The sequence below is a fragment of the Gopherus flavomarginatus genome, chromosome 2 (assembly GCF_025201925.1).
Source record: "Gopherus flavomarginatus isolate rGopFla2 chromosome 2, rGopFla2.mat.asm, whole genome shotgun sequence".
Taxonomy (NCBI): Eukaryota; Metazoa; Chordata; order Testudines; family Testudinidae; genus Gopherus; species Gopherus flavomarginatus.
This window is the reverse complement of record NC_066618.1, coordinates 115,846,218-115,861,189: the sequence shown is the minus strand read 5'-3', so window position 1 is coordinate 115,861,189 and position 14,972 is coordinate 115,846,218. Positions and strand designations below refer to the sequence as shown.

The following is a 14,972-nucleotide window of genomic DNA, read 5'->3' as shown; positions in this document are numbered from 1 at the left end:
TTTATCCTACATTAACCCAGTCTTCGCCTTCCCTCACAGAAGGATAGCAGCCTCTTACTGGTACAGGTGTAATCTCCCTACTTGAAGGCCAGTTCCCACTGCAATCAATTGCAAAACCTGAATGGAATCCAGAGCAGAACCTCTAGCTGCAGAATTAGAGAATTCAGCAGAGTGCACAATTCTTTTACTACCTTCTCATTGTCCATCATTTCAGTGCTCATATACAAAGATGTTTAATTGTGTCAACATGTGCATTATGAAAAAAGCTCTTTTTTAAACAAAGCATCATGGAAACAAAGGTATAAAGATTAACACTATTATTAAAGAAGCTCTGGTCTGTAATGTGTCAGTGAATCAGCTCCAGGGCAATGTGGTCAGAGACTGCTTGTGTGGCATCAAAAGGGATAAACGTGGATTTTTTCAGCAGACATTTTTGTGTGGGTGTAGAAGTTCCAATTGGGCCAGTTAAAAATTCAAGTTTCTGACATTATCTAAGAACAGGTACATGCCTCTCACCATAGTAATGAACAGAGTCTTGTACCTGATGTTTACTTTTCTGCAGATCTACCTCAGTTTCTGCTGTAAAAAGGAACTTTCCCAGGGAATCTTTTGTTATTGAAATAGATGAGCCTCTGGTCAACTGAACAAAGCTCTGCTGAGCAACTTAAAATGTATCCATTGCTTTTAAGAGAACAATCCAAAAGGTGATGTTTTCCTGTCTGTGAACTATATAATCACTGATAAATTGTTTTCTATTCCCTTAATTCTGTAAATGAAACGGTTTTGGTGCAATGTTTGCCTTAGATTCCTGGAAACCTTTACAGTTCTGACTTTCACAATTATTGGTGGTGGGCAATTTAAGCCATCTGGTTGCTTCCCAGTTTTTCTTTGCAGAATTCAAGGGGCCCTATTTTGGTCTCCTTCCACATTCAAAAATTCTCATTAACTTCAATTGGGGGGACAGCAGGTGACAAAAATGCAGAACTGGGCTTTTCTGTAATAATCATCATATTTGCAACTTTCATAACTGTTTTCATCTGAGGATCTAAAAAAGCATTAACAAAAGTGAGTAAGTAATCATATTATTCACACTGTTGTCTCTCTGATATTTCTATTTCATCTTTAACAGATGCTCACCAAGACCCAAAGAGAAAGTTTCTTATGCTTTTGATTCCATAGTCTCTTTAGGAATATGATTTCTAATAACGCTTCCACTCTGTAGTGTCATCTTGATTGTATGTGGTGGTGTTGCAGTCGTGTTGGTCCCAGGATATTAGAGAGACAAGGTGGAAGAGATTGGACCAGCTTCTATTGGTAAGAGAGAAAAGCTTTCGTGCTTACATAGCTTCTTCACATCAGAACTCTGTAAACTTGAAAGCTTGTCTCTCTCCCCAACAGAAGTTTGTCCAATAAAAGATATAATCTCACCCACCTTGTCTCTCTATTTTTTTTCTTTTTAGACCAGTGCAAGATTTGAATCAACATTCCCCTTACTTCAGTACTAGGAAAAAATGATGTCCTCAACATTAAGTTGGCTCCATCATTTAAACACCAACTAGGCAAACATTAGCATTAAGATTCCAAGGAAACCATGCTGCAAGGTATCAGGAAGAGTGAGTGACTGCGTAAGAAAAGAAGAATTTTAGGATAATTCTTATCCTTTAGCCCCATCCCACAGAAAACATCATTAGGCTTGGAGGTGTGTAAGTTACTGCAGTGTACGATAATGGTGAGTAAATGCTGATTTTAAAACAGTGACTGCTGTAAAGAATCTTAAAACCAGAGAAGATGAGCACATGGTAAGATTATTTTATTGCATGCCACACAAAGTGACTTACTTAACACCTGCGGTCAAGTGGATGAGAACGTTACACTTGACTCTCTTTCCTAACCATGAAATGACAAAAGCATTAGATAGAGCAGAAGCTAGTGCTCATTTATCCACCAGGAGGTAGACACAGCATGGGCAGCAACAATGTAAGCTTCCCCCACACTGCTCCCAGCTAAGGTGCCTCATCCATATTCAGAATCAAAAGGAATTTCATTCCCTATAATCCATTTAGTCTTTGGCCATGCTACAGACATTGCTAATGGAGTTGTCAGTGGAGTTCTGTAAAGTGAACATTTGTCCAAAAAGCTGTATTTACAAACTATGAGGGAAAAAGCTACTAGCCAGCAATGATATTTAGACACTAATAACATGAGCCAGAAATCTAGTAATTTTGGGGTTTGATTCTCCACTGCCTTTTGTCATGTGTAGCCAATTACCCTTGTGCAAAGTGATTATAACAAGAGTGCAAAAACATCACTGTGCCGATCTGGTAGAGTTTTACACTCACTTTGTAAAGAAGTAGGTGCAACGTTCTGAAGACTTTGTCCCTATGATAGTAAGGAAAATATTCAATAATTTTAAAATCTAAAGCAAAAACAGTCTTACTAAAAAATTGAACCAAATGGTATTTTTGTTAACCTGGGATTTGTCAGCTTGCTAATATAATTCTTGTCCAACATGTGTTTGGCACTGTTTTCTCTCTAAACACAGAAAAGATAGCAGTGTTCTAGGAGGTAGGTGGTATAGCTGGACTTCATTAATTCCCATAAAATGACTGAGAACCACTGCAAATTAAACACATTTTGGGGAAAATAGCAAATAGATTTGTTTATGTTTTAAAAAGCTCAATGTGGAAAATTTGAATCTGGATCTCAAACATCCCAAACTAAAGCACAGTTTCTACAATGAATGAACTCTTTATGATGCTTCACGTACAGCTGCACTTTAGTCAGCTGCACTTTACTTGTGATGTGACTTGTAATGAACTGTGATAGTTTAAACTAAACTAAATATTCTGAAGTCAGATTTGTGGAGTAGCAAGGTGTGAAGTAGCAAGGGATAGTTGTATTTCTGAATAAAAACACTATTGTGTTGTCAGATTGGCACTCCAGTGTTGAGGTCAGCAGTGATGTCATGTAGTAATCCAGAAGTAGGGATTTCAGAAGGATAGAGAAGACACTGCAATAGTATTATGCAAGATCTCCAGTTAAAGAATGTTAACTCTAGCAGTTGCAGCATGTCTATCATTCGGAATTGCCACAAGTCAAACCAGGGAGAATTGCTAGTTGAAAATGTGACGAAGAATGAGAAAATGGGTCTGGAACTAATGGCATACTTGGAAAAGCTTTCAAAAGCAGAACATTTAAAACTTAAATGTGGATTGAGAAATTACACAAAAGCTAATCTAGTACATACGGGTCAGATATTCTGTATTGCTGAGCTATATTTTTAAATTCTAACAGTCACAGTTTGAGATGAGATTTGCAGGCACTATTTAGATAATTTTCTTGGTTACTTATATTGGGGTTTCATAGTCATGTATATAAAAAAAGTCAGTGGGAGCTGTGAACGCTCAGCACTTAAAAAGTCAAGCCACTTAAATAAGTGTCTAAATATAAATTTAGATGCCAAACTTTTGGCACTCAAAACTTTGCGGAATTATGGTCAAACTCTTGTATGAAAGGACAGAAGGTTAGCACTCCCCTTGATAAGGATGGAAGAGGTCCTAGTGACCTTTACAACACATATATGGTTAAGGCATTGCCACTTACTTCATGGCATCTAGCCAAGTTTTTTTTGAGTGGAGGGATAGCTCAGTGGTTTGAGCATTGGCCTGCTAAACCCACGGTTGTGAGTTCAATCCTTGAGGGGGCCATTTAGGGATCTAGGGCAAAAATCTGTCTGGGGATTGGGTCCTGCTTTGAGCAGGGGATTGGGCTAGATGACTTCCTGACATCCCTTCCAACCTTGATATTCTATGATTTTAAGAGCCTCAACCAACATGCATTATAATATGCTTCATTTTGCATTTCTTCTCTCTAAATCCAAAAAGCCATTGGAAAAGATGACAAAGCATTCTGTGGACATATTTTCTTAAGTTAAAAAAAATGGGTTATGTTTATAAAAGGTGTTTACCAAACTGGTCATGGTGGCTGGAATACCAGGTAAAAGAAAGAAGAAAAGTATGCTAAAAACACAAGATTTTTCTCCCCCACTGAATTTGTATGGCACTGAAGAATTACAGAATTTTAGAAAGGTTAAGATTATGCAACACTTCTTGGTGAAATCTTTGAAAGAAGTCTGCCCCGCATTTTAAAACACTTCCATGATTTTTAGGGTAGTCCTGCCTTTCAGATCTCAAAATCCATAATCAGGGAATTTGTGCTTTACAATATGGACATGCAAATAAAACCCCAGAAATGAGGTCTTTCGTTAAGGCAAATATCTCATCATTGCTCTCCCAGAGTCCCATTGAACAACTTCACTAACAATCATTGACTACATCCATTATAGATTTTGACAGCATTAGGCCCACGTATTATGTTTTTGTGAATAAATGCCACCACATTCAGCCACTAAAGAGCTAAGCTTTTATTTTGTGTATAAATCTGTGTTTAATGAGCCTTGAAAGAGATGATTGGTAAATAACAGCTTGCTGCACACAAGCTCAACTGCCTTCAATTATATAGTTTATAATTATATAATATAACGTGTGTCCAACAGTCTTCCAGTGTTTTATTACTGTCTGACACTACAACACTGATGTAAATCACCTTTTCACTTTCACACTCAGCCACTTTCACTTGGACAGCACAAATGCACGTTTGACTATTGTACAAGTATCAGAGGGGTAGCCGTGTTAGTCTGGATCTGTAAAAGCAGCAAAGAATCCTGTGGCACCTTATAGACTAACAGACGTTTTGGAGCATGAGCTTTCGTGGGTGAATACCCACTTCCTCAGCTCATGCTCCAAAACGTCTGTTAGTCTATAAGGTGTCACAGGATTCTTTGCTGTTTTGACTATTGTACATAGATAATATGAGAACGGCCACAGTGAGTCAGACCAAAGGTCCATCTACCCCAATACCGTGCCTTCCAAAAGTGGCCCATGCCAGGTGCCCCAGAGGGAATGAACAGAACAGGCAATCAGGTGATGCATCCCCTATCACCCATTCCCAGCTTCTGGCAAACAGAGGCAGGGACACCATCCCTGCCCATACTGGCTAATAGCCATACATGGACTTACAAAGCAAAGACTTACAAGCCTCAGCAGCATTTAGCAATGCAATTGGCCATACCCAAGAGGGAAAAAGGGTAAAAAGAGTGAAAGAGCAAGGAAAAGCAAGTACGAGAGAGTTTACGAGTTCAAACCACATATCACATTTTCAAATTAATAACCGTAATAGAGAGAATCTTACTGGCATCTGGTCCTGCATTCACTGCGCCCCCAAAACTCCCATGGGAAGTGGAAGCACAATATGTAGGGTGTGGTCCTTCATCTGTTTTGATAACATTATATGGATATTACAGCCTGTACTATAAAGACTTTGAAATTACCATAAATCTTATCAGCAAACCCTCTATTATCCTGCTAATCCAACATGCATAACCCTTGTCATTCTGATTCACTTTTAATCCCCCTATTCCATTTCTCACATAGTAATCTAATTTTTAACAGTTCACTATACTAGCACGTCTATGTATATTTATAATAGATAGCCACATTAAGAGTCTTGGATGAAATCCTGGCCTGACTGAAGTCAATGGCAAAACTTCAACGAGACCAGGATCTCGCCCCCTTGGTATTATTTTCAGCTACATCCTTTCTATGGTATTCCTTGTTTTGAATATGAAAGGTTTTCAAATGTGCAGTCTGCATAGGTTTTTCTACTATTTATCCCATGACTACCTTGCATCCGCAACACATGCCCTTGTCAACAATGAAGCTTGATTACTATAATTCCAACTTTGCAGGGCTTCCAGCAGTGTTTCTTCATCACTAGTAGCTAGTGCAGAATTCAGCAATACACCTGCTCACCTCATATTACACTCATCCTGCATTCTTTGCTCCTGGCTGCCTATAAAATGGTAAATTGACTTTAAGTTGGCCCCAGTTGATTTTTAAAGCTTATAATAGAAAATAATCTGGCTATATTGCAGACCTATTCACTGAACTTTGCCTTAATGATGTGAAACGATGCAACCTTTAAGGTTTCCAACATTGTGCTGTAAATTGGTGAGTGATGGAGCCTTTACAGAGCCCTCTACAACATGATGTTCATGTCCCATGACTACCCAACCTATTCCATCTTTCTCCAGCTTTTAAAAACATTTCAAAATCTTCCATGTATAAAAATGTTTATAGTCTAACAATTCCCCTGTACTTTTTGATGATTTGTTTCATGTTGTGAAGCCTATTTTAACAGCTTTGGCAATTTCCCTAGTTGGCAGTTGCTTTATTAATACAACTATGATTAATTTTTCAATGTCACCATTAAAACCATTACAAACACCTTTAGAAGTCAGTTAACACTACAGTGGACTGTGATAGTCATTATATTCTGCAAGTATTCCCCATGTTAATTGAACCACTGTAGAAAAACGGTTTTCTAAGATGTAGATGCCATTTTGAAAATGTAAAACTCATTTTATCTAGTTTACTTTAAATGTCAAACAGGTTTTGCCATCAGAATTGTTTATGTATCAGCCAACAGCCCATGTTCATAAATTGGGCCTTTTATGAAAATTCTTGATCAAACTTCATTTTAATACAGTGTTATATATTTTTTTATGCTGTGAGAACCAGATAAAACCTTGTCAAACAGAATATTCAAAGTTATACTGCATAACCCAGTTTTAAAAATACCCAGCATGATTTCCATTAAGCAATCACCGTACAAATTTGACTGCAAGATCTGCTGATGAAAATTTTTATCACTTTTGACATAGTAGTAGTTTTTCCATTTTAAAAAAAGCTGCTACCAAAAGTAAAAAAATACTACTGAGAAATAATGTACTGGTCAATCCTGTACAACTTCTGTGTAGCAAACCTCTCCCCTGCCCCTTTTCTCATACACATAGAAACACCATTTGAATCTGTAATTAAAAGTCATTATCAGTAGTAGGTGTAATGCATTCAAGTTTTTATTTTGTGTAGACCATGCTGTTTTAAATAGTAGAAATGCAAGAAGTATGGGGAATAAGCAGGAAGAACTTGAAATGCTAGTTAAACACAATTATGACAACATTAGAAAGGTCAAGGTGAAAAACAAGATTAAACTAGCTAGAGACAAAGGGTAACAAGCAGACATTCTACAAATACATTAGAAGCAAGAGGAAGACCAAGGACAGGGTAGGCCCGTTACTCAATGGGGGGTGTGGGGGGAGGAAAACAGAAAATGTGGAAATGGCAGAAGTGTTAGTAGTGATTGGACATCTAACATAGTGAATGCCAATGAAAATTAGATAAAGTCAGAGGCTAAAATAGGGAAAGAATAAGTTCAAAATTACTTAGACAAGTTAGATGCATTAAAGTCACCAGGACCTGATGAAATATATCATAGAATACTCAAGAACCTGACTAAGGAAGTATCTGAGCCATTAGATGATGGGAGAGATTCCAAAGGATTGGAAAAGGATAAATATAGTGCCAATCTATAACAAGGGAAATAAGGACAACCTGGGGTATTTCAGACCAGTCAGCTTAACTTCTGTACCCAGAAAGATAATGGAACAAATAATTAAGCAATCAATTGCAAACACCTATTAGATAATAAGATGATAAGTAACAGCCAGCATGGATTTGTCAAGATCAAGTCATGTCAAACCAATCTAATAGCTTTCTATGACATGGTAACAAGCCTTGTGGATGGGCTGGGGAGAGTAGTAGATGTGGTATATCTTAACTTTAGAATGCCTTTTGATACTCTCTCGCATGACCTTCTCATAAACAAACTAGGGAAATACAGCCTAGATGGGTGCAAAACTGGTTGGAAAACCATTCCTAGAGAGTAGTTATCAGTGGTTCACAGTCAAGCTGGAAGGGCATATCCTGCAGGTATCAGTTCTGGTTCAGTCTAATAACTTTGTCAGTGATTTAAATAATGGCATAGAGAGTACACTTACAAAGTTTGTGGACCATACCAAGCTAGGAGGGGTCGCAAGTGCTTTGGAGGATAGGATTAAAATTCAAAATGATCTGGACAAACTGGAGAAATGGTCTGGGAAAAAAAGGATGAAATTCAATAAAAACAAAAACAAATGCAAAATATTCCATTTAGAAGGGAACAATCCATTGCACACCTACAAAATGGGAAATGATTGCCTAGAAAGGAGTACTGCAGAAATGAATCTGGGGGTGATAATGGATCACAAGCTAAATATGAGTCAACAGTGTAAGAGAGTGTTGCCAAAATAACCAAACATCATTCTGGGATGTATCATCAGGTGTGTTGTAAGCAAGACACAAGTAGTAATTCTTCTGCTCTATTCTGAGCTGATTAAGCCCAGCGGTGGCTGCAGGCACCAGCGCTCCAAGTGTGTGCCTGCAGCGGCAGGCCGCAGGGGGTGCCCAGTCAGGCTGCCTTTGGCAGCTTGCCTGCGGGAGGTCCACCAGTCCCGTGGATTTGGTGGCAAATCAGCGGTGGGTACGCCAAAGCCGCAGGACTGGTGGACCTCCCGCGGGCAAGCCACTGAATCTGCGGGACCAGGGACCTCCCTCAGGCATGCTGCCGAAGGCTGCCTGACTGCTGTGCTTGGGGCAGCAAAAAATCTAGAGTCGCCCCTGATTAGGCCTCAATTAGAGTACTGTGTCCAGTTCTGGGTGCCACATTTCAGGAAAGATGTGGACAAATTGGAGAAAGTGCAGAGAACAACAAACATGATTAAAGTTCTAGAGAAGATGACATATGAGGGAAGATTGAAAAAACTGGGGTTTAATCTGGAGAGAAGAAGACAGAGGGGACGCGATAACAGTTTTCAAGTACATAAAAGGGGTTGTTACAAAGAGGAGAGAGAAACAAAAATATTCTTAACCTCTGTGGATAGGACAAGAAGCAATGGGCTTAACCGCCCTCACTGCAATTTTAGTTTAGACATTAAGAACAACTTTCCAACTGTCAGGGTGGTTAAGCATTGGCATAAATTGCCCAGGGAAGTTGTGGAATCTCCATCACTGGAGATTTTTAAGAGCAGGTTAGATAAACATCTGTGTCAATGATGGTCTAGATAATACTTAGGCCTGCCAGGAGTGCAGGGAAGTGGACGAGACAACCGCTCGAGGTCCCTTCCAAACTTATGATTCTATTAAATATATGTGAGAGAGACTTTTTACTCTAAATGTCTCAATAGGTGAGACCAAAATAAGAAATAGTGAATCATTGCTTTTGCTCCTGTTGAGGCAGATGCCTACACCAAAGATTAAAGATCATAAAATATACACTCCCACCCATACTCTCTCATTGGTGATTGGCAACAAAGGTAATATGCTTCTTGGTAGTATGTCACTTAATTTTAAAACCTGAGCAGAGGCATCGGAACCAAAACTGGAAATGTGTGGATTTCAGATGCAAGACAGCCTTGTTAAAATGGACAACTCAAGGAACATCCACTAAAGCTGCAGCAACAGGAAGTAAAATGTATATTGACGAGACAGACAAACTGTGGGACAACATACATATGTGGCTCTACTAAACATGTGAAAGAATTCCCAAGTGGGGCAGACTGGTGGATCACAGGACATATTGATATGCTACAAAGCATGGGCCACAGTGCTATGCTTCCGTCACAGCACAGAGCCTCATTTCCACTGCACCCTATTCCCAACACACTAGTACAGCACCTCAACCACTGAATTTCTAGCTGTCCTTCTCCCCAGTTCATGGTTTCTCCAGATCCTCAGCTTCCTACTTCCAATTAGAGACCCTTACACACCCCCACCTGGAGGGTGGTGCTGCAGCTGGAAGGTTCATATACTGGGTTATAGTACTGCCAACCTAAAAACATTCAAAAATCCTGAGTTGCACCTCCGAGAAATCATGAGATTGAAAAAAACCCATGATTATTAAACCAAAAAAGACAAACAATTGGAATTGTTTTAATCTGCTCTCAGGTTTCTGAGCCATTTTGGGTTGCACTCTCTTGGCATTACCAGGCTTCCTCGGCAACCACGACTAGAAACTTTTTTTTAAAATGATTGCTGAGATTCTTATGCAGTCTTTTCATTCCAGAAGTTAGGGCCTTAAGACAGACAGACAGACAGACACACAGACAGACAGACACACACACACTTACTTTGCAAGAGTTTCAATCCAAATCACAAGAATTGGCATAACTGGATTTGTGCAAAGATCCTCAAAGTACAGTTGCTGAGTCCTCTGCCAGTTCGTTCCTGTCCCTCTACTGTTGGCCAGTGACTGCCTCCTTTATGAAGTGCTGATGCCAAGCATGGTAGAGCTCTAAAGATTATGGGGTACCTGAAGTACCATCAACTGTCTTACTACCAAGCACAAGCAATAGCATGGTATCAAGTCAGATGCCAGCACTTTAGAGAACAGGTTGCTGCTGACTGAGGTAGGTTGGAGGTGGGAATACAGCTCTGAGGAAGCCAAATAGGCTGCTAAACAGTGTCTAGCCCAGTCAAAAAATGCATCCTCATAATCAGAAGAACTATGATGATTCCTTATCTTAAGCATGCTAGGCCAGCCTGCCTACGCTCTTGAACCACAATCAGGTGGCAAAATTTGTAGATGATACAAAATTACTCAAGATTGCAGTCAGACAAATCCAAAGCTGAGAGTTACAAGGAGGTTTCACATAACTGGGTGACTGGGTAACAAAATAGCAGATGAAATTCAGCATTAATAAGTGTAAAGCAATGCACATTGGAAAGAAGAATCTCAACTATATGTACAAAACGATGAGGTCTAAATTAGCTGTTACCACTCAAGAAATATCTTGGAGTCATCATGGATTGTTCTGTGAAAACATCTGCTCAATGTGTGGCGGCAGTCAAAAAAAGTGAACAATGTTAGGAACCATTAGGAAAGAAATAGATAAAAAGACAAAGTATCATAATGCTTCTATATAAATCCATGCTATGCCCGCACCTTGGATACTACGCACAGTTCTGGTAACCTCATTTCAAAAAAAAATTATATATATATAATATATATATATTTTGTTGCCCTTCTCTGCACCTTTTCTTTCTAATATATATATATATATATATATATATATATTAGAAAGAAAAGGTGCAGAGAAGGGCAACAAAAATGATTAGGAGTATGGAACAGCTTCCATATGAGGAAAGATTAAGAAGACTGGGACTGTTCATCTTAGAAAAGAGACAGTTAAGGGGCAAATATGATAGAGGTTTATAAAATCATGGATGATGTGGAGAAAGCAAATAGGGAAGTTTGTATCTCTTCACATAACACAAGAGATGAAGATCACCAATTAATTTAACAGGCAGCAAGTTTAAAATAAAACAAAGAAAATATTACTTCACACAACACACAGTCAACCCGTGGAACTCGTCATGGGATGTTCTGAAGACCAAAAGTATAACTAGGTTCAAAAATGTATTAGATAAGTTAATGTAAGATAGGTCCATCAATGGCTGTTAGTCAAGATGATTAGGAACACAATCACGTGCTGGGTCATTAAACCTCCAACTGCCAGAAGCTGGGACTAGATGACAGATCACCTAAAATTACCCTGTTCTGTTTACTCCCTCTGATGTTTCTGACACTGGCCACTATCAGACAGAACACTGGGCTAGATGGACCATGGGTCTGACCCAATACGGCCATTTCTTATGCCGTGAGGGTCTTTTCTACTGATCCACTGTACGGTATGATTCTGCCCCAGATTTTACATTAGCTGTAAGGAACTTCAGTTTGCTTATTTGCATGCTGATACCTCAATGGTTGCATCTGAACTCTAGGAATAAAAATGACAGGTTGGGCATGTTTGTTTGTGAATGGAAATTTTTTCACCTCTTTTAGAAAGAACCACTGCATAAAACCAATTTCTGAGGTAGCTTTTTCCTATGCACACACAAAATATGGAAGGCTAGTACTGTGAACAGACTGAATGTTCTCCTTTCCTTTTGTAACGCACATTCATTGATTGAAGTCATGGTGTGAGCTGGATTCATGTATTGGTGTAATAAATAATGAATAATCTAGCTTTATTCTACAAATAGCATCTTGATGCTGCTAAATATTTGGTTCTCTTATGGACTATTTAATATAAATAATTAATATAGTCAAATGAGATACATTTTGAAAACTGAAAATATCTCAAATGTTCCTCCAAATAAATAGAAAGGAATTTAATAAGGCAAAAACAGAAGTGGGGAGATTATGTGTCACAAAGAGTGACAGATAGTCCTTTAGCTCAAGTAGAGGTCTGATGCTGAGGATCAGAGTCTATGGATTGATTCCTGAGAATAAAAAGTGTGTGTGTGTGAATTCTTACGGTGAAATTGCCTTCCCATTTCCCGGGTGTATGGTGGTATGGGTTTTTGGGTTGTTTTTTTTAAGAAAACTAATTCAATTCCCCCACTGAGAAAACATCCTTTAAAACAGGTCTTCTATTAAAAACCATTATGATCCACCAAAAATGGCACAATGTACAATACAGCATTTCTGTCATTCGTCACACATTTTGATCGCTTGTGTCACACATATGGAGGTTTGAAGGTTGTGAGGTGTGATGGCATGGTAAATGGGATTTTGCATTTCAAACTTGAAATAAATCAGAGGCTTATTTTCCGAGTTTTAAGTTCTCGGGTGTAGCAGTAACAGCATCTGCTACATCATTGCTTATTGTTCATCTGCAACTAGCATCCAGGCTGGCTAATACAATCTTTCAGTACTCCCCAACTGCCAAATTCAGTCCATTATACCTTTGTTATTTGGTACTGAAAACTATTTTCCTACCTTCCCTTGAAGGAAACAATGTATGCATTTTAAGAAGCTGTCTGAGACAAAAGATTTTGCTCTGAATCAATGAAAATCCCTCTTGGGGCAATGATAGGTCTAGGACTTCTTTGAGACCAATTTAAGCCCAGGCAATACATTCATTCTAGCATTTTGGCAGCTCTTAGCACCATACAGCTCCTAGGGCTCCCAGTCACATATATTGGAAAGTACTCAGCCTTTCACAGGAAGTGATCCAGTCTTTTCAGGATTGGGCCCACTGTTGGCAGTGTACATTGTGCCTCTCTCTGTTGTTAACTCCCTTCTTACAAATTGTGAAATAATGTTTATGCTCACTGGAAAACGCTTCATATGTATTACCTCAGATTACAGGAAGCAAGGAAAGTAGGTTAGTTCCCTTTGTGAATTCACATTTTCTCTTTAAACAGCTCACGTATCCCCACTGGGAGGTTTCTTTGAAATGTTTTCGAGACCCTGAAGCATTGTTCTCCTTTTTGACAATGCTGGTGTTATTGCAGTGTCTCCTTCAAAGATTTTGTCATAGTTAAGACTGGCACAATTTCCCCTCTGGATGCATCAACATTCCTTTGGGCTGACCACCACAAAGGCTTCCAGTTCCTAAGATCACAAGGCATTTGAGGAATGGGCAAGGGTCACTTGATGCACATGCCTGTTAATTTTCATGAATTCTTAAAATAGTTTTGCTAAGTTTTCACTAGACTACAAAAGATATTTATTTGCCAATATGTTTCCTTGCATTATTTGTACTGTTTCAATTGCCAACCCTTGTAAATTATTCCAATATTTATAACCCGTTGTATGAAGTAGCGTTGCCTAACTCCCTGTTTACTGCTTGGAATTTTATTTTTACTCTCGAAAAAAGGTATAAAAAAATTGTGTGGACCTGACTGGCTTCTTGCATAATTTGGAGAAGTTTTATTATGTCACTTCAAAACTTCTTGTATTCCTATGGAGCAAATCCTGCCTCCTCCACAAAACCCAAACAATCCCAAAGCTGCCTTCTGCATCATCTCTTAAAAACAGAAAACAAAAACCAACAGTGATTCCAGTGCAGGGCCCTCTCGCCCTGCCAGATTAAGACAAATCAATGCCATCTTGTGGTCAACAGCATCAAAGGCAATGCATAGATTAAATAAATAAAATAAAATAAAATAAGAGTATGCACATTTGATCTTCCTCTGACTAGTGGGGGAATACTACAAGTTGTCACTTGAAAAACTCATGTGTTTCCCTGTTTGCTATGCTATTATATTGCCTTTGCTGCACAATCACAAGCTGCACACACCTTTCCAACCCCTATTGAAAATACTGGGGGAATCGAAGGCCCATATTTTCAAGTTGGAAGAAGTGGGAAGATTTATCCTGGTCCTTTATCTCGAGCATGTTGGGAAGGTGAATAAGGTCTTCCATAGACATTACATGGAAGGAAATGGTATGCACCCAAGGACTTCAATATATCCTAACAGGGTGCTGTAAAGGCTGGACTAAATTCTTTAACTAGGGGGAGGAGGAGGATTTGCAGTCTGCAGGCTAGTATGTAAAATTTTCCCTGGCATAGTGGCAGCCTATGTCTCGCAGCTGAATTCTGGATAGGAGTGGGTAATGTGAGAAAGCAGAGTTAAGGTTGGGTTTAAAATGGTAAAAAGAGTACTTCATTAATTTTTGAACTGCGGATATCTAATATCCTGACTTTCAAAAGTTTGCTTCTAACTGTAATTCCTTACTTTCAAAAGTGTTTATTTTGCTACAATTACAAGTCTAATAAAGATCTATTAAAGCATACATTTACAACAACCCTCAACTCTATCTAAACGAAGTTTTGGATTAAATCTCAAGTTTTTACTAATACTTATTATTTCATGACATATGATATTTAAACCATAACTCTAAATAAGATGTGAAACTTAACAGATTAAAATCTGGAATTCAGAAATATTCTTTATTTTCAAAGGTAAGTCCTCTTACAAGAACACACATCAAGGGGTATAGAAAAATGCGAGTTAATTTTTTCTTTAATCTCACTTTATTACCATCAAAATATTAGTTGAATTTGCTTGGATTGAAAAGTGAACTGCTAGATGCCAGATCCTGCACTGTACAGTATGCAGATGCAGCAGTCAACCCATACGTTACACAATGCAGAAGCAGAACCTTAATCATTAAATAGATGCTAG

At 38.6% G+C, this 14,972-nt stretch overlaps 1 protein-coding gene and 1 non-coding gene across 5 annotated transcripts in view; one reads left to right on the top strand and one right to left on the bottom strand.

Annotated features, from left to right (window-relative positions):
• Positions 1 to 14,972, bottom strand: part of LOC127043697 (poly(rC)-binding protein 3-like) — a 751,631-nt gene that overhangs the window by 484,870 nt on the left and 251,789 nt on the right. The window lies entirely within an intron of this gene.
• LOC127046080 (U6atac minor spliceosomal RNA) lies at positions 3,502 to 3,629 on the top strand. The gene has a single exon (XR_007772943.1). It is a non-coding gene; the product is annotated as a U6atac minor spliceosomal RNA (small nuclear RNA).